The following is a 27,461-nucleotide window of genomic DNA, read 5'->3' as shown; positions in this document are numbered from 1 at the left end:
GTGAGAGATGCACTTACATAGCCAAAATGGAAGCAAAGCTCTCTCCACCCAAGATTGTGCTAGACAGTCAAGAGGAGAAGGTTAACACCCACACTACACCTCTAGCAACACATAGCCCTTCTAAACACAAACAACCAACACCCACATATAGCAACACTAAATCCACATATGCAGAGGCCCTTAACTGTAACCTGCCCGAGCAACAAGGACCTCTGAAGCTGAAATGCAAACAAACACCAATCACAACCAAAGTATCAAATAGTTCACAACACCAGTGTGCCACCCAGCAACATCCCCTAAGGCAAGACAATGTACCTAACACTTTAGCCATAGGTGACTCTATAGTCCGGCACCCTGATGTCCCTCTCACCAGGTTGAACAAGGAGAAAATTACAGTCAGCTGCCTGTCGGGTGCCAGGATCTGCCACATAACGCATGCACTCAAGTCACTCCACAACAAGTACAAATATGACTCTGTCATTGTCCATGTTGGAGTGAATGACTGAAACGTACCTCCCTGGACTACATGAAAAGAGACATGGATGAGCTCTCAGATCATGTGGCCCAGGCAGGTATGACCCTAGCCCTGAGTAGCATCCTGCCTTCACCCAGAATGATACCACAATATAAGGACAAAATGATTGACTTCAACAATTGGTTAAGCTTCTGTTGTCATTCAAAGGGGATCCAGTATCTGTCTGTTTGGGACAACATGATTAACAGACCATGATGCTTTGCCAGAGATGGTCTGTATCTGTTGCTCCTGGGATTCAGGTTACTGGCTAAGGCTCTTGCCACCCCTATAGTACCTTTTTTTAGGCAAAGTTCAAAGGACAAAACTACCACCATAACAGGTACAAGCATGTAAAATCTGAAGGTAATGCTACTCAATGCTAGAAGTCTAAACCTCAAAATGCACTCTCTCGAGGCACTCCTAAAAATGGAGAACATCGATATCTGTGCAGTAACTGAGACCTGGTTCAAGGCTCCAGAGAGCACCCCTGCAATACCAAGCTACAACTCCTACCACACATTTCGGCCACCAAACCAGGACCGAAACACTAAAGGTGGAGGAGTGTCAATATTCACCAAGGATATTCACACCACCAGGCTAGTTGCCCAACACAGTGCATCTGAAATTCTCCAGGTGCAACTAACACTAGGTAAGACTGCAATCCAAATTATAGCTTGCTACAGATCCCCCACCATACCCCAAGATTCTCACTACACCTTTCTAAACATACTGGAAAATATTAAGATAGAACCAAACACCCTAATACTGGGTGATTTTAACTACCCTGCCATTAACTGGGAAAACTACTAATGTACCAACACCTATGCCCAACGATTCTTGGAATTCATAAATTCCAATGCCCTGGATCAACTAATCTATAGTCCCACCAGGGGCTCCAATATCCTAGACCTGGTCATTACCAACATGGGAAATCAATGCTCCACACCTATGGTCACCCCCTCATTAGTCAGGTCTGACCATAAGCTAATCACCCTTAACATCCACATCCCACCCCCCAGTAAGGAAACCTCCATATAAAACTTCTCCAAAGCCAACTTCATGCTACTCAAGTCAGAAGTGACAAACTTCATGACACCCATGCAGACGAGAACTGAAAGTTCAACTGCTGAATCCTACACTAAGGCACTGTACGAGCACATCCACTCATGCATGAATCTTGCCATCCCAAATAGAACCAAGATGCTCTCATCCAAAAAAAGGAAGCCAATCTGGTGGTCCCCTGCCATAAACAAACTTTACAACAAAAGGAAGAAACTGTTGCAGAAAAGAGGAAAATCCCAGGATGCAAAAAACTCCCTTACCAGCCTCAGTAAGAAACTGACATCCCTCATAAATCCTCCAAAGCTAGTTACGAAAATAAAATTGCCAAAGATTCCAAATACAACCACAAGACATTCTATAACTATGTCAAGAATCTAAATGGCAATGCTCAGATCTGCTCTGAGCTAAAACAAAATGGCATTAAATATACTGATGCCAAGGATATTGCCAATATCCTGGCAGATCGATTCAGTGCCAACTTCACTCCCCTCTCACCCCCTAAATGGCCCATCTCAATACCGGAAGATTGCCAAATTCCGGTAATAACGGCCACACAGGTAAAAAATGCACGCTCCAAAGCTAAGAATACAGCATCCATGGGACCAGATGACATCCCGGGCTGTGTACTACATGAACTACAATATGAACTGGCACCTCATCTCAGTGTCATGTTTAATCATAGCCTCACCTCAGGTTTCGTGCCCACTGAGTGGCGCAGAGCTACAGTTATCCCACTCCACAAGGGGGGATCCACCTTGGATCCCGGAAACTACCGTCCCATCAGTCTGACAAGCCTTATCTGCAAGGAAATGGAGTGTATTATCATGGAACTTATAACCAAAGACATTGGCAACCTTCAAACACTGGACCCCACCCAGTTTGGGTTTGTGAAGGGCTGATCTTGTCTCCTGAACCTGATTGACTTCTTCGAATCAGTCTCCAGAGCCATGGACAAGGGTAAGGTGGTCCACACAGCCTGTCTAGACCTTGCCAAGGCCTTTGACACCATCCCCCACTCTGGAATCATAGATAAACTTAATAAGCTGGGCATTAATCCCTACATCACCCAATGGGTTGCTAACTGGCTTACTGATAGAACCCACACTGTAAAAGTAAACAACTCCAAATCCAGCTCCAGACAAACGACAAGTGGAGTACCTCAGTGTTCAGTCCTGGGACCGCTCTTGTTTGACATCTACTTCTCTGAAGTACAGGCCAACACTAAGGGACTCTGGCTAACAAAGTTTGCAGATGACTGTAAACTGGTAGCCATTACTGGATGCCCAAATGATATGGATACTTTACAAAAGGGCCTTACAGAAGCAGATGCTTGGTGCCAGAGCCATAGGCTCCAGCTCAATGCTAAAAAATTTATAGTTATCCCCTTTAGAAAAAAACATGTATCTGTGAATTACCATATAGGTGGTAGTACACTAAACACCGAAAGTGTGATAAGAAACTTGGGGACACTGGTGGACAGTGGTCTCACCTTCAATAACCACATCGTCACAACAGTCAGGAAATCCTTCTATGTGGCACACCTCATCACTAAGGGCTTTTCATCCAGAAAAAAAGAGGTCATTGTCCCACTGTACTCATCCCTCATTAGACCCATTACAGAATACAATGCCCCGTTTGGTATGTACCTCTAAAGACATTTGCAACAACTGGAAAGGCCACAGAAATACCTCACTAAAAGAATCACAGGCCTAAAGCAGATGCCCTACGCTGACCACCTTAAAAAAACTCCAGCTATACTCTGTCACATATCGTCTACTCAGAGGTGATATCTGCTTAACATACAAGGCCATGTGAAACCCAGAGCTGTTGGACATGCTACACTTAAAGAAATCCCAATCCCTCAGAGCCACACACTCCAGGGATCTAATCCTTGTCATCACAATAAACAAAACATGCTGGAGGGATAGATTCCTGACCCAGAGACTCCCCAGACTCTGGAATAGATTGCCCATACATGTCAAGCAGAGTGCCTCTTTGACCCTCTTCAAAAGGAACCTTGACGATTGGATGGGAGAAAGGAAATTCACCCCAGGGATCATGTCAGTTGCCCTGCTAGACAGGGGTCCAGGGAAGTAAATAGTGTGGGAAGAAATAGCCAGGGAATTGTTATGGCTAGGCTTGTATAGGCCCTAGGGCTGATAGCCTAGTACCAACCTATGAACCTATGAACCTATATATACATATATATATATATATATATATATATATATATATATATATATACATATGGCTATGGCTATGTCTGTGTATATGCATATATATATGTGTGTGTGTGTACACATCCCGTAGGTGCATGTATATATGTAGCTATGACAGTTGTACAGATGTAGACTTGTCTTTGTTGTTTCACAGCGTACAGTACATTCAAGGGTACTGTACATATGTACACAAAGAGACTGTCCCATTTGTTTTCAGTAGTGTGGAATACCTGTAGTAGGATGTGCATTATAGACTCCATGCAACATGTGTACAACCCAGATGGGTTAGTGGTATGTCCAGTGACCTCAGTGTGCATGGTCCAGGGTTCAAGACCTAGACGTCTTGTTGATACTGTCAATTAGGACTACATAAAACAATTTTAAGCAGGTGTAAATGTGTTTTTGTGACAGTAAGCAGCAGGTACACACAGGTAACAGACATGTACAGCCCGCAGTACACTTGGAATGCCCTTCTTTGGCAATTCTGCTGATGTCACCCACCTAGAAATACACCTCTAGGAGTGCTGTAACACAGTATTCTCCGTAGTGCATGCTGTAACTTTGTATTGCTGTAGTGTGATAAACTAGTTAGGGGTTTCATTCCAAGAGGAGCCAACTGTGTGTGTGTTTCTCTGTCTGCCTGAGACAAGAACAATGCTTTTTAGAGTATGCACACTCTTTACAATTCACATGACCACATTTGGCAATCCTGCTGATGTCACCCATCTAGAAATACACCTCTGGGACTGTTGTAACCCAGTAATCTCTGTAGTGCATACTGTAACTGTGTAATGCTGTAGCGTGATACACTAGTTAGGTAGGGGTTCTATTCCAAGACATGGCAGGTATGTGTGTGTGCTTGACTGTCAGAGCCTGTGTGGAGGTGGCTGTGAGTGTCTAACTACTGGACATGTTGGGAAGCAGATTTTGTAGTTTTCCTATTTGGTGTCTGTCTTATATGTCATGATGTCCACCTCACGAGGAGTACAGATGTCAGTGAGCCAAGGGAGTGTGTTGGCAAGCCATACCCCTACATCTGGCAAAAGGCCTGGTGAACAAAGTATGCAACCCTACTATTACCCAGAATACATCCTGAACCCATGTATCATACACAAACACACTTGCCTAGAATATCCCACTATGTTGCTAGTACCCTGCACATTTATGACAGATAGTAGGCATGGTGTGATTGCAGTGGGCTGCAGAGGACATGGCACCCTGTACAGCAGTACATTAGGCACATAATTGCGGACAATGTGCCTTCACTATGTTCCCCACTGGATGCCTGCAACATATGTGGTGCCATCAAATGTGATCCACAGAGGCCATACAATGCCTTACACATGTGCCCTGTATGAACCGATGCCACTGACACCAGGGAATATCTGTATCATGCTATCAATGAAGGTGCAGGGTCAACCTACTGACTATAAGCAGGTCCTGCCACACCAGGCCAGTATTGGCATATCAGAGGATAACAATCTGTGTACACAAAATATGCCATCCAAACCAGGTACACCTGTACATGTCACTGTACATTATTGTGGGACATGCACATCCCAGGCAATGTCCATGCCAAGGACTATCAAACACAGACATGGCATGCATTGCAAAGCTATGGCCATACACAATGGTAACCAGGATGTCAGGACAGTTCATATACAATACCCATCTGTGTGGGGCATTGCAGACACTATACCCCTGCACCACACTGCACACCATTGTTGGGTGGTGTGATGCCAAGGATTACCCCTCACCCAGCCTTGTACAGCCATCTTGCAAAGCCAACCACTACACACCCATGAAGCAATGCACACATGCATGTCAGTACTGGCACCTTGTGTCTGCGTGTGGGGTATGATGCTCCCAACCACAGTCACTCCCAGTATAACTCCCATTGGCATACCGACAGATGTCAAGCACATTCACATGCCCTAGCCCATAGAACCTCCGGATATCCCCTGTGGTGCATGTAGTACCTGTGCATTACCGCAGTTTGGAAAACTAAGTAGATTGGAAGTGTATTTGTGGGCCTGGCAAAGAGTGTCAATGTGAGTCCATTAGAGAGTGTGGTTGTGTTGACAATGACATCTGTTCATGTGGACAGCCATGCGTGCTACACCTAATGTACGTCTACTATATCTCTGTTGCAGATGTCGCTCACCAACACACATATGTGTTCTTACAGCACACCAACATGCCAGTTTAGTGGCACATGGAGTTTCTGCATGCACTTGGAATAGTAATGACTAGTCATTCAGGGGTTTGAACCCCTGTACTGGTAGGTGTGTGACAGACAATGCTGAGATTTTAGTCTCCAAGCCCTTCTCTGATGTACTTTGCCTCTGTCTGTCCCTCCCACACACTCTCAGGTGAATGTGGAGGTGTACACCTGCTCAGCTGCAGCTTGTGTTTTTTAAGTGATTGTCATGATCAGATGATGCCCTCTGCACCTATTGCAGTCCCTCTCTAGCTGATTGCATGTGAAACAGCTGTGATGATGTTCCCATAACCATTCGCATGAAAAACACAGTACAATATCTAAGAACGTTATGTTGTTTTTTTTCCATGACCGTTGCTGTGAGTGGTACCTGGATCTGGTGTTTGTTAAACAGCATCACAGATGATATCTGGATGTTCCTCAAACAACATACACAGTGGGAAATAACCTAAAGACAGGAGGATGATGTCCCAGACATGACTACAGCATGTAAGTGTAGCTATGCTTCATTGAGACTACTGCCTGTTTAACAAGTTGTGTGTGGTAATGGCTATTCTGCATGTTTTAAAACTGACAAGACAGTGCTCTGTTTGTGATTGACCCCCATCTGTAGGGCCATCTGTGGACTGGTCAGTGTGTGGAACCATTTGTTTCCTGTGTTACTCACTGAACACAAATAGCATAGTGTGAGGATTGCAGCCGGTACATGGTGATAGTGATGAGTATGTTTAGATGAGTATATATACATATATGTATATATATTTATATATATATATATATATATATATATATATATATATATATATATATATATACACACACACACACACACACACACATATATGTATATATATTTATATATATATATATATATATATATATATATATATATATATGTGTGTGTGTGTGTGTGTGTGTGTGTGTGTGTCTGTAAAGCAATGCATACCCCACGCAAACGAACTTACACATGCTTACTGGTGTTTATATATGCTTGAACCTGTTTACTAGTACCTTATTCATAATGACACTGACACTTCACTCCGGTTAACTTTTAATTGATATTTTGCAGGTTATACAGCGGACAGATGTCACAATATGTTCATGTACAGATTACCAATGGTAAATGGTATGTGATGCAGTGGGATTTGGTACGGGAATGTCTATTCGTTAGGCCCTAACCAATACACTATTGCTGTGCTGCTTCATTTGTATATATACCCATGGCTCCTGGTTCCCCAAACACACATCTCAATGCCTCCCTAATACTGCAGTCATCCATTCTCCAGTCAGATTCGCGGTGTATCCACACCACTACACATTGGCCACTCCCTACTCCTATAGACCCATCCCATCGGTTGACTCACTCCACGTATCCACAGAACTCCCAAACGTTTAGTCCACAAACATTGGTGACATGAACGACCAAAAGAATATTATTCGCAGTTTTTGGGTTGTCCCACACAGGACACACATGTTTATGTCAAGATTAGTCTCTATACTTCATTACATCCTTACTCCCGTTAACATGACACTACAATAACATAATAAGTATGACTATGTGGTAATGCGGTTCTACCTGACATAATCGACACGCCAGAAGACCGACAACGCAATCACCGAAACCACATAACTGACAGTGCAAAAACACGAAACCCCACATGCCCGACAATGAAATAACCGACGGTACACAGACACGAAACCTCATACACTGCACACACCACAATCACAACAATCAACAAACAAAACACATTCCCTGTCCAAAAACCCCACACACAACACAAGCACACCAAAATCCCTACAAACCCACACTAAACCTCACATACACAACTATCTACAACCCTAACCCAAACCCTAACCCTAAGGTCCGTCACTATCGCATACTCAGCGAACCCGCGTCCTAACCCTAACTCACTTAACCTGCCCCTAACCCAAACACAATCACTACCACACACTTACCTGACCCACTCTCTAACCCTAACTCACTTAACCCGTCCCTAACCCAAACACAATCACTACCGCACACTTACCTGACCCGCTCCCTAACCCTAACTCACTTAACCGCTAACCCAAACACAATCACTACACACTTACCTGACCGCTCCTAACCCTAACTCACTTAACCCTCCCCTAACCCAAACACAATCACTACTGCACACTTACCTGACCCGCTCCCTAACCCTAACTCACTTAACCCGCCCCTAACCCAAACACAATCACTACCACACACTTACCTAACCCGCGCACTGACCCTAACTCACTTAACCCACCCCTATCCCCAAACACCGTCAATATCCACACTTAACAAAACAAAAAGTACCAGTGGAGTAAACAGACACGGCTCCTCTTACTTTCACAGTTTTAATGACGGAAATGTCACAGAACACCACAGTCAGCACGAAAATCCACAAAACAGCTCCAATGTCTGAATAACATAAACGCTATGTCTCCACACCTGCGTTTTCGTTTAAGCTCACTTCCTCAGATGCAAATGAATATCCACACTTACCTTACTCGCACCCAAACGTCCATCACTACTGCATACTTACACAGCCTTTTCCCATGTCGGCATCCTCGGCATCAGTGTTTTCATCCGTCGCGTCAGTCTTCTGAATTGTCGATCTTCTGAGCCTTGCGATTCGCTTGTCGGTCTTCTGGCGTTTCGACTAACTCAGGTAGACCCGGTAATGCACATGCTACACATGAGAGCCTAATTATGTACGTGTTCGGCGTATTTCTTTTACAAATAGACCGGTTTAGTAATTGGCGTTGCCGTAGCAGGCAGATCACAGGAATGATTCCATGTGTGGGAAAGTCCTCACATTTGATTATTTTCAGCACAGCACTGACTTCGGACATTGCATACACTAGTGCATTTTAGCAGTTTCATCCCATCCCGCTTCTGCACAACCTATTATTCTATCTACTGTTGAGGTTTGTAACGGCACATTCATGTTATTTATGTCTGCAAATGGAATGAATGTGTTACAGAGAATGTACTTCTACATATTGATGTCTGCATGTGTGTATGCATATATACTTATAACAAACTTGCTGACCTTCATGGGCCGGTCCAATTAGAACCAGCCCATCCAACCCTGGCATGCCTGGTTCCATAATTTCATACCCATAGTTCCTCCACCCCACCCATGTTCAAAATACATGCATGCTATCCATTGTCCACTTGTTATCCCAGCCATGACACACCTCCACACATTGCCCTCTCCCAAGCGTTAGGGGCCCTACACGTCTGTTGTCCTAACCCATGTATTCTCAGGCTCTCCCACCATTTAGTCCTTGAACATACCTGCCCTTGCTTGTGTAATGGTTGGATGGCCAAATGGTCTATCAATTTTTGGGTAGTCCAACCAGGGACTACCCTCTGTGTGTAAAGTAGACTTAGCATATGTTACTCCCACTGGTAATATCCTGCCTGAGTGTGAGTACAAGTGCTTTGCTCACTCCTGCCCAGCTGGATATGACATATGCTGACAGTGCTATATAATACTGTGGTTGCTGTTGATTCCCTTCTCATTCCTTTTGTATGCTTTATTGTTACGTCGTTCTTTCTTCATAGATATATATATATATATTATATATCTGTATATACTTATATACATTTCCTATGCTGGGCACTGCTTAGAACCACGCAAGTGCACTCAGACTTGCTTACTGGTACTGATATGTGTTTACTGCTGCTTAATTGTGCTTACACCTGCTTACTAGTACCTTATTCATTATGACAGTGCCACTTTGCTTGAATGATATTTAAGTTAAATATCTCATGCGATACTCTTATGTCGGTTTTAAGGCAAAGCGACATTCATTCCACATGGAAAATGATACGTGCTATTATTGGGCTCAAACCGTGAATGCCTGTTTGTTAGGCCGATGCTCTAAACACTACACTATTGACATTTACACTGATTCTGCATGTTTTTCTCTATTTGAATGAATATGATGTGTAAGCGACACTCGGCAGAGGGAAGCAACGTGCAGACATGCTGCACTTTGCTTACGCCTTTGATATTGCAGCAATTCAAATGTATCATAGGGACACAAGGAATCTAATTGTGAAAGTTCTAGTGACAGGGCTCAACATTCCACTATGTGCTTGTGTGTTTTCTACTTCGATTTTATTTCACTGTTCGTAGACACTCTTGTATGCTTAGCATACATTTCGGAATCCACGGACACTGACTTACTGACTTACTATTAGGGCGGGCTCTACTAGTAAGCATAGTAGATTTTGCAAATGTCGGGGCATGTTTATGCCTCCGTAGAGCACTTGTACACACCCCTTGCAGTCGCACACGTTTCCTGTGCATGTTGAGGGTGCGGCGGTGCTGCCTCATACATATTCAAATGGCGCTGCTGCGCCATCTGTAGTGAGGATGCTCGGCAGATGGCTAAAACCGTCCTTGCGCCGAGCTTCTTGAATCCCGGGGATTGATATCACTGTATAGAAATCAAATTTTAAGTACCTCTGAAATGTCTTGCCTGAATCACCACAGGTCAAGGTCAAAGTTGTCATACATGACGTCTTCTAAAGAGAGAGTAGGTGAAGGTACACATGATCTTGAAGACGGGCTCTCATGTCAGCTGGATGGTGACTTGCTGTGATATCATGACCTTCTTGATGTAGGTGATCCTATAGACACTGATCTGACAGTGATACAAGACTGAGACCTTGAATGAGAGATTCTATAATGTGTAAATAAATGCTGTCATGGTTTACAAGAATTCTGTTGCGTTTGTTCCCCCCTACTATTTCTACTAGCTTCTTGAGAAGCACTTTTAATGCAATGTGATATATTCCCCACATTTCCAGACAATACACTGTCTTCTTCCATTTCCAAAACTCAGTCCTATTTGAGTCTGGTAAGTCCTCAATAGTGTACAGATGGAGGTGGACAAGGATGCTTGCTGTGTCACCATACTAAAGATCAATGTGATCATGGCATTATCCCTAATCTCTAACATTTATATATACTGCTAAAAAGTAGCACTAACACCCTGCAAGACACTCACCATTTCTACCTAACACCCTGTGGCAGGGCACTGAGCCTTAACAACATTGCAGCACATTTACTGCTGAGCAGCCAATGTATTATGTGTTTCTAGGGGTGTGGCTGTGAGAAATATCTACATTTGGCACCCTTGTGTAAAGGTCTCAGTGTGGACACTGTTACCTCTGAATTTTTGCCATGATTGAGAAGATGTTCCTGTGAGTTTGCAAATACTTGTGCAGAAGTGCATGGGTTTTCTCCCTGTGCAACCTGTAGTGTTATGTCACCATGTACTTGGCCATATGAGCCAGTTTCACTTCCTGCAATGTTACTAACATGCTGTGGAGTGCAATATCCTGACATTAAACTTGACGACTGTTGGCTACTTTCTTCATTCTGCCACTAAATATAACTATGTCATCATCCTCATTGTCCATTCTCCTACTAATATCCTCTAAATTTATTGGTATAGTGGAACTGTTTACTTCTACTGTCCACCTTGTAAAGAATAAATTGAATACGTTACTACTTAGATACTGGTGTATACTACTGTATGCTGTGTAATGAGGTGTGGAGGACACTTACCATGTACATACTGTTCCATGCCATTATGTGCATAACTGGAGGGTTTGCCTGTTAATAGCAGTTGTCATGTGTTGCATGCAATCATTAAATTTCAGCACTCAGTTCTCTATAAAATATGTTATTGTTGTCAAATCAATCTTCCTGAGCAAATGTCTGTTGAGGCTGAAGATGTGGGTAATAAGCAGTGTCCACAACACCTCTGAGTATGCCAATGTCATCATCATTCCAACAAATGGAGAAGAGGTACTCCACATCAGGTGTTAAAGGAATAAGTGTGGGAGCTCCCCCAAGGAGTGCTACAGGAAATTACATAATGCCCTGCCTTTGCTCTTACAAGTACTGCCTTATCATTGGCCCTCTTCTTGCCATATGTTAATATGTGGTTCTTTCTACCAACAGAATTTATATCCATAATTACTTGATTCCAGGCTTCATCCTATCAGCTTGTTTGGACCCTCCTTTTCTAAAATGGGGTTTGCCATATGTCCTAAGTGCAACCATTAGGGTGTGGTTCTCCTGGCAGTGAAAAACTGTCTTCTTCCTGTCTAGATCCCTGCTGACACATCATTCATCTAAAACAACATGCCAAAGTCATACTGAAACTTTTGATCTTCTCATCTGAAGAGCACAGGAATGAAAGCATGCCTGCATTCCATCACAAATAAATCAAAGATCTGAGTGTACTGTGGCACAGCATACATATTTATATACACATACTGCAAATCCCAGTTCATCAAATTATGTTGTAGTAACCTGTACATCAGCAAGTTAAAGTTATGTGTAGTAAACTGCACAGCATTGTCAACACATTCTTTGTAGTACTGCAAGCACTTGACATTACATTGTTATCTTATGACGTTGCTAACTCCCTTGTATCCTTCCCCTATCACCTTCAGGTATTTATACTGCCATTTTTCATTTAGAAGTGACAGTGAGAAATACCCTAGTAAAGCAGTGTGTATACTGACACAAAAATACAGTGGTAAAATGTAGTACTTAAAACTTCAATATCTTATATAGCATAAACAAAAAATGCAAAAACAACAACAGCAACAACAAAAGAATTCTGAAAATATATTAAACATTGCCATTATGACACTTCCCCACATATTTCTAGTGCTGCTGCCATAAATTCCCATTTATAAATAACCTTCATATCATTAGCATTTACACGCATCATTTTCATCTGACAGATCAGTGAAAGACACAATCATGCTAGTAAACACTTATCTAAAATCAATATGAACTGCTTCTCAATAATTTCTAACATTGTTACTATTGGTTTGCTACTTGATTAATTTTGCAGTTTCCTAAACCATTTGCTTCCTGTCTCTAATGACTGCAAGTTCGTAAGGTGGTCTTAAAGTTGTTTACATAAATTGAGGGACTTTTACAAATGTTGTATGTAAATTAGGCTTAGTCACTCTTATCTCTATGAATTGCAGCAATATGCAAGTGTGTAAATCAATAAATCCATGTAACTTGGCCTTAGGTAGCTGTGAATGAGCTTTGTACAATGGCTGTGAGCCAAACTGTCCTCAAGTATGCATGAACAACCCTCATAAATCTTAAACATCCTTATGAGTAGAAAAGGAAAAATGGAATGAGATACAGTCAATTCTGCATAGTCATGATGCATAATCCATGCCAGTCTTGCATACTGTGACACACCATCACCTCAAATTACTCAATAGTTAGTATGACCTGATAATGACATACATGGGAATATTTATACTTTATTTTTAATGATACAATACTGAAAAAGGCAATCTGAAATAAATTATTAACGCATGACCTTCGGGTTTATTGTTCAAATAAATATAACAGCATTTTACATCAGAAGCAGAAAAAGATAGAAGTATTTTAAAAAGTAATGATTTCATAACTGAATTTTATTCACCATGGAAAGGAAATGCGAAGGTATTCTTTAAAAAAAATATGTGACAAAGCAGTTTGGTAAACCAAACTTTTCAGCAATAACAACTCCATGTCTAATGCCCCAACATGGTAGCAAGGCTTGGTTACGGAGATGTCACACCCCAGAGGGTGTGATTCCAAATTTTTGAACTACACTCTTACATTTAAATTCTTTATTCTGGTACTGGCACTTTGAAAGATGGCAGCATCCCTGAAGGCACAAACCGAGCTCCAAGCAGGTCTGATAAGGAGACAAAAATTATGGTTTACCTTCTTAGGAAGTCATACCTGTATATGTTGGTCAGACTGGAAAAAAACTGACTTCTGCAAGAGTAAACACCTGTCATTCCTAGCAGGAATCACCTGCTCTGGTCTTCAGTGCCACCACAGGTATGATAACATACAGAGGCATAAGCCTGAAATGTATCTGCATAAAAATATGGCATGTTTATGTGCAAGTGCATTGCCATATAATTTCATACACTGTAAATATTAGCTTAGTAAATAGTTGTACTACAGTCAGCATTTTTAGAAAGAAAAGGTAAAATATTAACTGTTCTTTCAAGATGGTTGTACTTAGCCACCATACCTTAGTCAGAGTGAAGGTGTGGGTGTGGGTTTATGTAGCAAGTGAATGAACAGCACAGAGGTTAGTGAGAAATGCACTGCTTGGTTCCTTCTGTATACATTTCTTAGTCCCTGTTTATGCTTACATTTAGGCAGAATATTATCAAATCACACACTGCCATGAAATATTTTTAGTGCATCCGTCCATAACAGTAAATATGTTTTGTTTCATACAAGTTCAGTTAGAAGGATGTCATAACTTCCTTCAATTGTTACATTTGTGTGTGTGTTCAGCTTGTGTACCACTTGCCTCTGAATGGAAGGTACAAGTGTGTTGTTTAGAGAAAATTCACAGTATATTACTTAAAACTGCCTGCAGAGGCATAGTGAAAAGCAAAAACTAAAATGGAATTGTAAGTTGCAGAAAATATCCATGCCACAAAGAGACAAGCTGTACAGAGTCACAAAAATGTTAACAGTTGAAAGGAAGTCATGCAAATAATTTTAATTTGCATTAAAGAAGAAATACTTATTAGCACAGATGGATTAGGTACAATGAATTTATGAAAATCTGTTTTTTGTTTTCCTGATTATTGAAATCATAAAGCAATACTCAATAGAAATGTTAAAAAAGTACACATATTAAACAAGTGCCAGAATAACGTTGGTGCCTTGCTGAATATTACAAGTAATGTTATCAGAAACATTGTAAAATACACATCTAAGTTAGTTAAACAACTATTCTCGATGTGTTTTACATGCAGAGGAAGATGAGATTTCTTAAAATAGAGCACAGGAGAACAGGAAGATTAAAATGGCTGACTGAGGGTGCTTGTAATTTTGCAAAAATGAACAAACAAAAACATATTTCCATTTACAAATTCCAAGTAATAAATACATTTGTTTTCTATTTTTTACTTATTTAAGTATAAATGCAGAACTAATTCATACACAGAGATAATAACAGTAAAGTGCTTTCATTTAGTACAGTATTGCAGCATGATTCATATCAGCCAGAAATTTCAAATTTATTATCATTTCTTTTGTTGAGCCAGCATATGTCAATCGTATCAGTAGACTGCAAATGTAAAAATCACCAACACCTTATAGCAATAAAACTTCCCAAAATGTTGTTTCATTTGAATAAAGTTTCAATAAAAATAGAGACTGCTCTGATGTATTACATTATGACTCAATATATTGTCTCCATTGCTTGTTTGTCTGTCTACCCTCCCTCTATGTTTTTCTTATTTTATTTAAGCATTCTTTTGTCCTTCTTTAGTGCCTCTCCCCATCTATGTTCATTTTTCTACAGGTCCAGAATCTTTAGGAGCAGTTCAACCATATTCTTTCTAGGTCAGGGAAAATTCACCTTCTGACAGTGAGGGATGTCCTTACAGATTCAAGGTGGTGACTCTGGTCCTGTACGCAACCCAGCACATGTTAGCCTGACATACCTCACAGAATGTGGGCTTTGAGACTTGGTTAAGGAAGGATGTGGTGGAGCAGGTTGTGAATAAACAGCTTCAGCTAGTCCAGGATACTCTTTGGCAGGTTCAAGACTCACTGCCCAAATTGTCACTACCACAGTGCCAGCACAAACCCCAACCTCCTCAACATCAGGGTACTTGACTACAACAGCATCAGGCAGTGGAAATGTTTGTGCCTTATGGATGGGGGTTCTTCTGAGCTCAACTTCTCTTCACACCCCTCCTTCCCTTATACTCTCTCCTACACTCTCTAACCTACTGCCTACCCAACCCCCCTACACAGAAAAAAAAAAATAAAAACAGAGGACTATTCCCTCCAGAATCACAGTACCCCTCCTCTTCGTCTCTTCCAGCATAACTGACTTGATGTGTTCCTTCTGTGTTTCTCTCTTTGTTATGTCACCCCTTTTTCAATTGTTCCTGTCTTTCACTTTCCTCTCTTTAAAGAAACCAGTAGGAAGTCTACATAAGAATACTTTTAAATAAAAACATATAAAACCCTTTTCTATTTTTTTCAAAAGTTAGTAAAAGCTATGCTGTGCACCACTTACTTTAAATTTTCAAACATGCTTTAACATAGTCTCAGTTGTTCATAATACCCTAAAATTTTTGTAATTAAATGAGAACTTACATTTTCATGTTGTAATTTGCACATACTTAAGGATTAACATCACCTAATTTATGCATTTGATACAAGAGTGAGTTGTATTTTTTTAAATATTTTCACATTTACTGATTCAACATGAATAACTTTTGACTACTGAATTAGCATTTAGGTGTAGCAGTGACTTTTGTAACTAACCACTATGCAAATGCAAATCCTGGGGCTATGAAGACCATGTTCTGTACCTTAACATTTGTAAATGTGCACTCTAAATAGTGAAATGGAGATATTTCTTCTCATTTTATAGTAGCAACCTCTTCTCATATTATAGTGGACATTTCCCTTATGTTACACTAATCGCCCCTTTTCTCATTATACAGACTAACTCCTGTAACATTACACCACCTACCCCCTCTGATTTTTTACTCTCTCCTACATCCAACATTTTAATGGGTACATACTCTGACATTACACTGACTAACTCCTCTGTCATGGCTGTAATTGTTATTTCATCTTTCTTCCCTTGATCTCAGGCTTCATTGTTTCATGCTGGCAGTTATTTATTAAACAAATTATTTTACATATGTTGCAGCACTAATATTATAAGAACTTTGCAAATATGCAGTAAGTTACCAGTGTAATTTAAGTTTTAAAATGTTTATTGTGTGCATAAGTAGCAGTTCTCTTTTTCTGCCAAAACCTATTTTTTGCTATTAAATAATGAGGTGATTAGAAGATAAAGCTAAACACATTCAAAGCATTGTTCCGAATATATCAAACAGGGTAGCAAACTACTGGGCTCATGTAGAAGCCAAAGAAACAAGGACAGCATGTAAGTAAACCAGGCAACATGCAAAATACAAAAAGAGTACTAAAAAATCCAAAGCCTGGAAATGTTGAGGTAAAATGCAGCGTTTATTCCAAACAGGAAAAAATCACAAAGTTTTCAGGATCAACCCTTCATCAGTGTGTAAACAAGAGATCAAATGCCTTCATTTAAGTAATAAATCCAAGCCATAAAACTAACATGACACAGTTGTATTGAGCACTTCAGTTTAAAGACACATATGCAGGTAAAATGTTACTGAAAACAAGTAATTAAAACATTTAACTAAGACCCATCCACACAAGATGTTATTTCAAAGTTAACTGTCTCTTTTTAAAATAGGTTTGATGCTTACTCTTCTTCTTTTGGCTTTTCCCGGTTAGGGGTCGCCACAGCAGATTGCCTGTCCACTCATGATTGGCAGTGGAGTTTTACAGTGTTGAGTTGCCAGTGGAGTTTTACAGTGTCGAGTTGCCAGCCCGGTGCCCAACCTTCCACAGAGGTACACACATGCACGCAGTCATGCCTAGGGCCAATTTAGAGTATCCAATCCACCTACAGCATGTCTTTGGGATGTGGGAGGAAACCCACGCGACCACAGGGTGGACTGCTGTATTTAAACCTGGAAAACAATACACTCTTAAAAGCTGATTGTTTTCCAGGTTTAAATACAACAGTAAGCATCAAACCTGGTGATCTCTTTTTCACACACTCATGTAGAAGCAGCAGAAAGCTCTAAACTCTGACAATGGCTTTAATTTTGAATATGTACACTATGGTGAAGAGATATGCATAATCAGACACTGAAACAAAAATTCATAATCTTTTAAAGTTATTATTTATTTATTTATTTCAGTTTTAGAACTGGGTAGGTGAGCTGATCTGTTGACCCTTTTCAGCCATGTCCTGAGCTCAGGGAGCACAGCAGTATTAAAAAAACTGACAGCTTTAGGAAAACATGATAAGAAAGTACGGTACAATTTAGTGTATGCAGGGAAACTTACAAATATAATGTCAATAACATAAAAAAACTATATATGTACTTAATAAATACATCTACTTTATAAGAATTAACATAGATAAAACAGTATGATTTTTAGGGGAGTACAGCTAAGGTCAATGCCGAATGAACAGAGTATTATCTTGAAGATTTAGACTTGCAGCTCAGGATTTTGTTACTACTAAATGGACACCATAAAGATAACTAATGCAGGACACTATTGGAAAGTTACTGGAAGACTGTGTCACAACTGTGGAAAATGTTAAAGCAGAATAATTACTAATAGCCATGAATTTTGCTTGTAAAACAGACAGGCATGAATGCATGTCCTAAAATTGGCATAAAAATGACACTGTCTCAATGCCTCATACTAAAACAGTCATCTGCCTAATCAAAGGAAAGCTATAACTGCTTAGAAGCAGCTTAGTTAAACAGAGGACCAGAGTCAATTGTCAACAAACATGAAAAATATGTATTGCAGAGACCTCTAAAAAGCATCTCTGAATATCACAGAGACATAATGATGAAAGCAGCATACATCATGACCTCATGTAGTAACTAGCTGTAAGAGAGTAGGAGAATAATAATAATAAACCAGTCTAAGCAGTAAGACCACATGTGGTAAATTACCTGAAACCTAAGATCCACACTGCATTCGAGGGCCGGATACAGTCTTGCAGCAGTAGTAACGAGCAAGTGCAGAGGTCCCTGTAAAATAGCATAAAAGAAAATGTAAAACATAAGAGCATTCGCCATATTTATAGATGATGAACAAGAGACAGCCTTAATTACCTCAGCATACAGATATAGTTTAGCAACAGGGTGTATTCAGATAGGGTAATGTACATTATACAACGACCCCCCATTAATATTCGAAAACGTGCATGCTGATTGGTCAGCGTGCACGTTGTAAATCTGAGTTATAGTAATGGAAAAAGGTCCAGTCGCCCAGACTTTTTCCATTACTATAACTCTTTTTTTTTACAGCAACACTGTCTCGCTATGTTAAAGGAGTTTAACATAGCAAGACAGCTTTAAAAAAAGCAACACAGATTCTCTGTTGCTTTTTTTAAAGATGTCTTACTATGTTAAACTCCTTTAACATAGCGAGACAGTTTGCAAAAAGCAACGGCAATCTTGCTTTCTCCATTGCTTTTTTCAAAACTCTCTCGCTATGTTAAATGGGTTTAACATAGCGAGACAGCTTTAAAATAAGTAACGGAGATTCTCCATTGCTTTTTTTTAAAGCTGTCTTGCTGGGTTTAACATAGCGAAACAGTTTGTAAAAAGCAACGGAGATCTTGCTTTTTCCGTTGCTTTTGCCCACAGCTCTGATGTACTGCGTAGGCATATGCATGCGTAGTACATCAGAACTGCCGCAGAATACCAGACAGTCGCGGAAGGGCAGCAAGGAGGCATCATACAATGCCATTATTTAAGAAAAGTAATTATTTTTTTCTTAAATAATGTCATTGTATAATAGCAATAACCCACGCCTGGGTGTGGGTAATGCTGGATTTACCCACGGTTGGCTTTGTTTGGCCACTCGGGCTTCACCCTTGTATGGGTTATTGCTATAGTAACCAATACATACTTCCTATAAACAAATTCATGGTTGTTTCAGACAACATAGTCACTATGTATGTCAAAGAAATAACATTCAGAATATAGTGCTTTCCAAAATGCCTGAAGTGATATTATGTTTTTAATATACATGTGGATAGAAAAATGTTTGTTGTTACCTTTTCTTGTTCTATGTATTAATTTTAAACCCAGGCAGGACTAATCAGCATATAAAAAAAAAAATAATGTTTTATGTATAAACATTGGTGTCAAACATCCCTATACAAAATGCTTGTTCTTAAGCAAGTGATTAAGTTAGTAAATATTAATAAATTATCATTTTATGTTGCTGTCACAATCTCATTGTTTACACTTGCCTACACTTGCCTTGAAGAGGAATTCAGGTTTTACAGAATGCCCATATTTCATTTTAGCAACCTCTTTCCATCTCGAGCCTGTAAGAAGCAATATTAGCTATCCTTAAATGCATACTTTTCTAGAATTTAATCTTTGTATTTTTAAGGTGTGGGATGAATCAAGCAGTTAAATGACTGCATAATACTCAGAGAGAATGCTTTATCATTTGTTATAAACAGTAGTGTGTATGCTCGAGTGTGTGCATGTGTGTGTGTGTGTGTGTGTGTGTGTGTGTGTGTGTGTGTGTGTGTGTGTGTGTGTGTGTGTGTGTGAATGATGCAAATACGTACAGGTCCTAAATGTATCTGTCTCTGTTGCTTTGAATCCAGTGAATCTATAGTTACCTCCACATCTCAGTCTTTTTCTGCTAATGTGAATTTAACATGTAAGATCTCCACCAGTCTACTACTGTAACAACTCTGACTCATACTGGATAAACACAAGATCTGTAACATTAATGTTGAAATGTTTGAACACTGAGGAGCATCATTTTGGAGACAGCATATACCATTTATACTAGATTCTGCTCATACAATTAAAAGTTCCAGGCAAAATTACAGAGTCTAAAGGTTTACATAGGTACCCGGCAAGCATCAATAACGTCCCAGTGATCAGTGAGATTCTAATGTTTAGAATACAACCCCAGCGCACTTTGAGGAAAACAAGCAAATGACATCTGCTTGCCTTGGCTACTATATAAAATCTGGCAACTAGATTAAAAACACTGTGGGATTATACTGAGAAATATGAAATGGTCATATCTCATGCAGCGATAAGAAAAGTTGGCCTTTCCACCTTATATGAGATGCACTTGGAAAAACTGTATAATTCAACTGTAATTGCCAGGAATGAAACCATTCATAATGCTACATAAAATGACTCCATGGACTCAGAGTTTCATTGTTTCAGTAGAAATTGTAGGATTTGACTGACTCAGTATGTGGTTTGATAGACAGGACATTCAATGCTGACCATAAACTGATCTAGTTCCTCTTAGGCTACCAGCTTTTTGGGTGATGAGCTATATCTCTTCTCTTGGGGACGTTAAATACAAAAACTGCATGTTTGATACCCTTATTCAGCCTTTTCTACACAGAACCTGTACATCTGAGACAGCTAGAAACCAGCCGAATGATGTGGGTGGGGATCTCCGGAATACTTGAATTCTAAATAAAAATGAAGAGAATGCTGAGGCTTTCCTGCTCCTAGGACAATAGTGTCGGTGCTGTCAGAAAACATGGTTCAAGTACTGATCATTACACAGATTATGAGGAATAATGCCATTCTGCTGCAGACCTTGTAGGAAGCCTGCTGAATCTATCTTTGTAAAGGATAAGCGAGGATACTGACTTGAATCTGTAAAAATGGGGAATGAAATATCTTCTACGTCCAAATCAATATGTTTCAAGCAGGTAAGAGTCTGCTTTCTAAATCTGGGAGTATTTATTAAACAAGTAATAGTTGTTAGAGAACCTGCTAATTCATACAGCTTATAAGGATGTATCAAAAACATTTGAAGCTACCATATATATGTATATATTCACACTGGATAATTCAGTTCAAGACAGTTAAAAGGTATGCGCTGTATAATTTAAGGGACTGAAAGCTTATATTTTATGGAAATGTAATTAAATGCAGACAAGCCAACAGGAGAGAACACTTTCAGATGTCGTTCACGTGACTAATGGAATATCAAGCGGTTTGCTGTTGTGCCCTTTATTTCTGGGTCACACTCCAAAAAAAGATAACCAAATATATGTGTAGGACACCTTGCGTGCATGACTGCTAGCAGGGTAGCCCCTCCACTATGGAGACAACAGCACTATTGGAGATGTACAAACTTCATATATGGTGTTCTTACAACATACTCTTATACATTGCAAAGAAATGCAGCATCTCATGCTTTAGGAAGAAAAAGTTTGATTATAAAACTAATGGACATATACATAAAACAAACATCGTGTTAAGGAATCTATTCACACTTGCAAATGAAAGCTTTAGTTTTGATCAAAATAGCAACAGGAGTAATCATTTAGAGCATTTCTATATTTGCCCACATTTCTGAAACAATTTTTTATTTATTCTGTACCCCTCTTTCATGTTCAATTCTACTGCCATCTATCTTCAGCTTATATATTTTATGTGGACACTTTAACTATTTACTGATACCATACGCACAGTCTTACACATAAACATTAATGTAGTAGATGTTCCATCATGGTACTGACATGATGGAGAAAGAAAAAGACCAGTGACATAGCTAAAAGAATGGACTGTGCACATTCTGCATAAGACAACTTATCCACAAATGGGACAAAGTATAAAACCGTGTGTTATAGGCACTGGTGCAGAATCCTTGACAAAACAAAAAGTAGCTCCACTTTATACATTGCAGAGCTTAAATGCTGAAGGTGGACAGACAATCCATTTATGGCATCCACTACATACAGTGGCACTTTCAACTAACCATACAATATGTGTTTTTACTGCTTTAAAGTGAAACAAATACAAATCATATTATTTGTATTGTATTGCATTGTACTGGGAGTGGGAGGTTGGTGTAATGGTTAAGATGCTTACCTTAGAAGCACAAGGTGCAGGGTTTGATTCTGACATGGGGTAAATGGCTAGGCTTAAAATGGTCCATAAGGGTAGTTAGCATAGTACTCACCTATGAATATCCAGCTTACACTGTAGCTATGATACACTGAGGACTTGCAGAGGAATGCCGTATACAAATATGGTATGCAGCATTTCACAAATGTATAGTTTTCCAATAGTTTAGGGCAACAATAAAAGCTTTTTTTTTAATCTGGAATGATGGGGTGCATAAACAGCTGGTGAAGTTTTCCATGCTTCCTAATTTGCAAATATTTCCTGAGAAAGTACAGAAGTTATTCATAGGTTCATAGGTAGTTACTAGGCTATCTGCCCGAAGGCATTTATAAGCCTAGCCAGAATGTGTTGGCTTTTGCCGCCCCCTTAGATTAGTTCCCTGTGCCTCTGTTCAGCAGAGCCACTGAAGTGATCCCCGGGGTAAACTTTCTGTTTCCTATCCACTCGTCAAGGTTTCTTTTGAAGAGTGTTAGCGAGGAGCTCTGCCTAATGTAGATTGGAATCTTGTTCTAAAGCATGGGAAGTCTCTGGGACAGGAATCTATACCTCCAGCACGTCCTATTTATTGTTGTGGTGAGGTTTAGATCCCTAGAGCATCTGGCTCGAGGGGATAAGGTTTTCTTTAGGTGCAGCATGTCCATCAATTCTGGGTTGGACATGGCCTTGTATGTTGGGCAGAGATCACCTCTTAGGTGGCATGCAACCGAGTACAGCTGGAGTTTCTTCAGACGAGCTGCATTGGGCATCTGTTTGAGGCCAGTGATCCTCTTGGTGAGGTACTTCTGTGGTCTTTCCAGCTGTTGCAGGTGTCTTGTAAGGTACATCCCAAATGGGGTGTTGTACTCTATGATGGGTCTAATGAGTGATGAGTAGAGGGGCACAATGACCTCTTTTGATCTGGATGCGAACCCTTTTGTGATTAGGTGGGCCACATAGAAGGATTTTCTAACCACTTTGGCAATGTGATTATCAAAGGTGAGATTACTATCTACTTGAGACCCCAGATCCCTTATTACGTCTTCTGTATTTAGGGGACTACCACCTATGTGGTAGTTTGTGGGTACTTTGTTTTTTCCAAAGGGGATGACTATGCACTTTTTGGCATTTAGCTTGAGGCCATGATTTTGACACCAGGTATCCGTCTCAGTGAGACCCTTTTGGAGGATGTCTGTGTCAGCCGGGACTCAATTATAGCCCTTAGTTTGCAGTTGTCTGTGAACTTGGTCAACCATAGTTCTCCTTTGCTTGCCTGTACCTCTGAGAAGTATATGCCGTACAGGAGGGGTCCTAGGACTGAGCCCTGGGGAACAAAACTTGTAACCGGTTTAAAGTCGGACCTAGCTCCCCCAATTCTCACCATGTGGGTTCTGTCCGCAAGCCAGCTGGCAACCCATCTTGTGTGGGTTTATGCTCAGGCTGGTGAGCTTGTCTATAATACCAGAATGGGGAATGGTGTCGAAGGCCTTAGGGAGGTCTAGGTAGGCTGTGTGCACCACCTTTCCCTTGTCTATAGCCTTGGTAACTGTCTCAAAGAAGTTCACCAGATTTAGGAGGCATGATCTGCCCTTAACAAGGCCGAACTGGGTAGGGTCCAGTGTTTGGAGGTTCCCAATGACTCTGTTAATGAGTTGCATGATGATGCACTCCATAGCCTTGCAGACCAAGCTAGTCAGGCTTATAGGGCGATAGTTCCTGGGGTCTGTTGTGGCTCCACCTTTGTGGAGCAGAATAACCATTGCTGTGTGCCACTCTATGGGTATGTAGCCTGTGGAGAGGCTGAGTTTGAACACTGTGTTTAGGTGAGGGGTTAGTTCATCTTTGAGCTCATGTAGGACGCAGCCTGGGACACCTTCAGGTCCCATTGATGTTGTGTTTTTGGCTTTGGAGAGGGCTGTTTTAACCTGAGTGTCTGTGATATCAGGGACTCTGCATTCTTTTGGTATGGTTATGGGCCCTTTTGGGGGTAAGAGGGGGGTGAAATTTGCACTGAATCTGTCTGCCAGGATGTTGGCGATATCGGTTGGTTCAGTGTATTTTGTGCCATTCTGCACTAACTCCAAGCAGATTTTAGCATTTCCACTTAGATTCTTGACATAGCTAAAGAATGTCTTGTGGTTATCTTTGGAGTCCTTGGCAATTTTTCTTTCAAAGCTCACCTTGGATGATTTTATGAGGGATCGTAGTTTCTTGCTGATACTGATCAGGGATGTTTTCCCTTCTTGGGATTTTACTCGTTTCTCTACTAGTTTCCTCCTTCTATTGTATAGCTTGTTTATGGCAGGAGTCCACCAGACTGGTTTCCTTTTCTTGGAGGAGTGAGTCTTAGTTTTGCCTGAGATGGCATGATCCATGCATTCTTGTAGATGCCCATAGAATGCATTAGTAAAGGATTTTGCAGCTTGGACAGCGTTATCCTTCAGCATGGGGGCTTTGAGACTTTCCACCTTAATCTTAAGTAACGTGAAGTTTGCTTTTGAAAAATTTTTCATAGTGGTTTTCTTGTCCGGGGGTGGGGGTGGAATGTGGATATCTAAAGTGATTTGTTTATGGTCAGATCTAACCAGTGAGGGGTTGACCTCCGGTGTGGAACACCAGTCGCACATGTTGGTGATGACCAGGTCCAATATGTTGTCCCCTCTGGTGGGAGTGTTGACCAGTTGAACCAGGGTGTTTGAGTTTATAAATTCTAGGAAATGTTGGGCAAGGGAGTTAGTACTTGAGTAGTTCTCCCAGTTAATGTTTGGGTAATTGAAATCACCACATATTAGGGTGTTTGGTAGGACCTTTATGTTTCCCAGTGTTTCCAGAAATGCAGAATGTGGGTCCTGGGACATGGTGGGTGATCTGTAGCAAACTACAATTTGAATTGCAGTTTTGCCTGTTGTTAGTTGCACGTGGATGATCTCTGAAGCATCGTGCTGTGCCACTAACCTGGAGGTGTGGGTATCCTTGATGAATATGGATATGCCCCTGCCTTTTGTATTTCGGTTTGGGTTCTGTGGCCGAAATGTATTGTATGAGTTGTAGTCTGGTAGTGCCGGGGTGCTGTCTGGAAACTTAAACCAGGTTTCTGTTACTGCACATATATCGATTTTCTCCATACTGAGGAGTGCATCGAGTGCATGCATTTTGAGGTTTAGACTTCTGGCATTGAGCAGCATTACCCTCAGTTTTTTGTTACTTGTGCTATTTATGGCGGTGGGTTTATCTTTTGAGCCTTGCCTAAAAAAGGTACAATGGGGGTGGCAAGAGCCTCACATTTACAAGACTCTGAACAATACTTTGTCCCAGCAAAAAACAAAACGATTCTCTGCTGTGCAAAGATTGTCAACACTAAGGATTATAAAGCAACATAAAGAATAAGTGAGTCCATGATCACCATGGCTAAATACTAGATAAAACACTTTAATAAATATATAAATGATTTAAAAGTAAGTGCTTTTGTGGTTCACTGACATCTTCATCAGACAAAGTGCAAAAGCTGAACTCATCTATTTAAACAAAGCACAACTAACCAGCGCAATAAAATTAAATATGTCAGCAATCTATTCAGCAAATGCTGCTAAGACATGGACTTAAATATTAAACTAACAATGTATGCATTACTTACTTCTCCTTATATATACCTAAACAAAACAACAATAATCTTTTAAGGGAAAGAGTAAAAGCTTCAAACATTAAAAGTTTTCTTGTTCAAAACCGGCATCAATGGGAGAGTGTTCGTGCTCTCAAAGCCGGTTTTAAAGAGTCAGTTTTATTTATGCCAAGAAACTTATCAGCTCATAAGTTCAAAATTAAGGCTTGTTCTCTTGATTCAGTTCTATTTCTAAAGTCCCCCTCTAATATCTACCAATAAAACCTCCAATACAAAGAACCTATGCCGAGCTAGTGCATTGTTCATTTTCCCATTCCTGATGTCATTAATATTTGTGAGAATTCTCTCTTTAAAACTACGGTTGGTTTTGCCTACGCAAAACACACTGCACTTGATGCAGTATGCATAGTAAACTAGATTTCTTGTACAACAATCACCATAAAAATCAAGTTCTATAAAATATCTCAACATTGGGTGGGTGAAACTGAAACCTGAATGAATATAATGACAAACCCTGCCCTTTCTGTATGGAAAAGTTCCTTTACATTGTGAGACAGGTAGGGACATATCAGTGTGCCTTCTATAACAGAGCTACCTTTTTATTGACCAATTATTCCTAAATGAAAGCTTTATATAACAATATCCTTTAGTTCATCAGACACTTGTAAAATGTTCTATTTCCTCTTAGCAATATTGCAAATGGTGTCAACATCACTCAAGTAGGTCAGTGGGAATCTCACTTGCTTACTGAATGATTGTCCCTGTGAATTACGTGGCTGTAATGGCTGATTAGCAAAATAAGGTCTACCTCTATCGTGCCTTTCAGATCCCACCTCAGCTATACAGTTGTCTATTTCTTTCTCTTTATATCCCCTTTTCAAAAAATCTGACTTCAAGTCTGAAAAGGCTCATACTAAAGAATCTTCATCATTATGCAATCTCATCATTCTGAGAAACTGACCCCTGAGAACATTTCTCGATATGTATCTGGGGTGCAGGCTCGCTTTGTGAAGCAGGGAATTCTTTTGCATGGTTTCCTATGTACCCCATGTCTTAAAACAACTCAGTCTGCTTCTACTAAAAGTTATATCTAAGAAAATCTATGGAGTCAGTGGAACATTTGTGTGTAAACTTCGGGAATGATGTTGTGGTGTGCAAAAAATCAATGAAATCATACAATAACTCTATCGAGCCATCCCACATCAAAAAGATATCTTCCACAAACCACCTATAATAAATCATGTGTAAAAAATGTGTTA

General features: G+C 40.3%; 1 protein-coding gene across 3 annotated transcripts in view; it reads right to left on the bottom strand.

Moving 5' to 3' along the window:
• The window catches only part of LOC122807100 (histamine H1 receptor-like), a 903,201-nt gene that overhangs the window by 493,415 nt on the left and 382,325 nt on the right, over nt 1–27,461 (bottom strand). The window contains exon 3 of one of the 3 annotated variants that reach the window (XM_044078050.1): nt 18,642–18,719. The exons of the other annotated variants lie outside the window; for them this stretch is intronic. The gene's annotated coding sequence lies outside the window, so the exon portion shown is untranslated. The remainder of the gene's footprint in view (nt 1–18,641; nt 18,720–27,461) is intronic. 3 annotated transcript variants of the gene reach the window in all.

This window comes from Protopterus annectens, chromosome 7.part0 (genome assembly GCF_019279795.1).
Source record: "Protopterus annectens isolate FY-2018-M chromosome 7.part0, PAN1.0, whole genome shotgun sequence".
Lineage (NCBI taxonomy): Eukaryota > Metazoa > Chordata > Ceratodontiformes > Protopteridae > Protopterus > Protopterus annectens.
Note: the sequence above shows the minus strand (reverse complement) of the source record. Positions and strands in the feature narration are given on the sequence as shown.